This window comes from Tasmannia lanceolata, unplaced genomic scaffold, assembly GCF_043159265.1.
Source record: "Tasmannia lanceolata isolate RefF3 unplaced genomic scaffold, GAP_Taslan_0.1 ptg000098l, whole genome shotgun sequence".
NCBI lineage: Eukaryota > Viridiplantae > Streptophyta > Magnoliopsida > Canellales > Winteraceae > Tasmannia > Tasmannia lanceolata.
In genome coordinates this window covers 30,001-32,500 of record NW_027518775.1, presented here as the reverse complement: position 1 = coordinate 32,500, position 2,500 = coordinate 30,001, and positions in this window count along the sequence as shown.

Here is a 2,500-nt window from a genome sequence, read left to right as displayed (position 1 = left end):
GGCCTGGCAAGCCAAGGCCAAGCGAGCCATGGCAACGCGGATGATGGCTCGCTAGTGCTGGCGCCGTGCACAGTGGCCTCGCACACTCGCCCTGCACGCTTCCCTTGCACGCAGCCTTGCACACTAGCCTCGCATGCGAGCCTTGCACCCTAGCCATGCAAACTAGCCTTGCACGGTAGCCATGCACACAAGCCGTGCACATTAGGCATGCGCACAAGCCCCGCACACTAGCCTTGCGCACAACCCTTGCACACAAGCCATGCACTCGAGCAATGCACACAAGCCTTGCACTCAAGCAATGCACACAAGCCCTGGACACTAGCCTTGCACACGGGCCTGGCACACAAGCCTTGGGCACTAGCCTTGCGCACTAGCGTTCCACATGAGCCTTGCACACTAGCCTTGGACACTAGCCTTGCACACAGGCCTTGCACACTAGGCATGCTTGGGCGAGCTGATCCCGCATCAAGTCGACGGGTCTAGGCATTCTTGGGCGCAGATCCCGCATCGTCTCGTCGCGTCTGGGCGCAAACACGTCGCGTCTCGTTGCGTCTTCAGAAGTCGTCGCTAACAGCACCTTTGGTTGCCACTGGTGGTTAGGCTGGTTGGTTGCGCAAACCCTATAGGAGGGTGGCATGCTGGTGGGCGTTTTTGCCCGGATAGGCACTAGAATGTGCAGATTTTGGGCGTTTTTGCCTGGATAGGCTAAGGAATGGGCATGCTTTGGGCGTTTTTGCCCGGATAGGCACCGGAATGCTTGGCCTTGGCTTGTCCTAGCAAGGCATTGCTGGGTTGGGCTCCCTTGGCCTTTTGGGCGCCTTGGACGATGTCTTGCGAAGACCATGGGCACAAGGCCATGGCATATGGTGAGGAAAGGACCACGGTTGCCAAGGTTAGGCACCGGAATGCTTGGCCTTGGCTTGCCAAAGCAGGGCATTGCTGGGTTGGGCTCCCTTGGCCTTCCGGGCGCCTTGGACACTGTCTTGGGAAGACCATGGGCACAAGGCCATGGCATATGGTGGGGAATGGACCACGGTTGCCAAGGCTAGGCATATAGAGAGGAATTGCATTTTTGCCCGGATAGGCACCGGAATGCTTGGCCTTGGCTTGCCATAGCAGGGCATTGCTGGGTTGGGCTCCCTTGGCCTTCCGGGGGCCTTGGACGCTGTCTTGGGAAGACCATGGGCACAAGGCCATGGCATATAGTGAGGAATGGACCACGGTTGGCAAGGCTAGGCATATAGAGAGGAATGGACCACGGTTGCCAAGGTTGCGCAAGTTTTGGGCATTTTTTGCCCGGATATGCCCAAGTATGCCCCGATAGGCCCGTTACGCCCCGGTATGAACGCGTATGCCCGGATAGACTCGGTATGCCTTGGGATACATGCGTATGCCCCGATAGGCTTGGTACGCCCCGATATGCGCACGTGTGCCCCAGTAGGGCTCGGTATGCCCCGGTATGTACGCGTGTGCCCCGATAGGCCCGGTATGCCCCGATATGCACACGTGTGCCCCAATAGGGGTCGGTATGCCCCGGTAGGTACGCGTGTGCCCCGTAATGCACGTTTCGCAGATCTCCCCGCATGTCCCGCCCCTATATGTAATACTTACTTACTTACTTACTTTCTTTCTTGCTTGCTTGCTTGCTTGCAATGGTTGGGAGTGCCCGGCATGCCCCGCTGCAGAGACCAAGGGCGCAATGACTTGGCACCGCGGATGCCGGGACTCCGGCACTTCCCGTGGCACTGATGGTTGGTTCCAAAGACAAAAGGCCGTGCAAGGCCACCGCACCGCGGATGATTTTGCTCGTGCTGGCGCCGTTGTGTGGCCAAAGAACATGCGCGAATGCTCGTGTCGGAAGGGTTGGTGTCCTGGCCCCGCGGGTGTCACGAATGCTCGGTTGCGAAGACCATGGGACCAGAGCCATGGCACGTCGGATGATGGCTCCAGCTGGCGCCCCGGCACTTTCTGTGGCATTGATGCTCGGTTTCAAAGACAAACGTGCGCAGGGCCAGGGGACCGCGGATGACTGCTCGTGCTGGCCCCGTTGGGCGGCATTGATGGTCGGTTGCAAAGAAAATGCGCGATTGCTCGTGTCGGGGCCTGGCAAGCCAAGGCCAAGCGAGCCATGGCAACGCGGATGATGGCTCCAGCTGGCGCCCCGGCACTTTCTGTGGCATTGATGCTCGGTTTCGAAGACAAACGTGCGCAGGGCCAGGGGACCGCGGAGGACTGCTCGTGCTGGCCCCGTTGGGCGGCATTGATGGTGTGTTGCAGAGAGCATGTGCGATTGCAAGTGTCGGCCGGGTTTGGGTTCCCTTGGGCTTTCGGGTGCCTTGGACGCTGTCTTGCGAAGACCATGGGCACAAGGCCCCGTCCTGGCCCCTTGTTCGATTCGCTCTCGTCTTGCGCTTGCTTCCAAGGTCCTCCATGACCTTCCCCATGGCCTTGCTAGATCCCCCCCATGACGCATGACCTCTGTCCGTTGATTGGTTTTGAG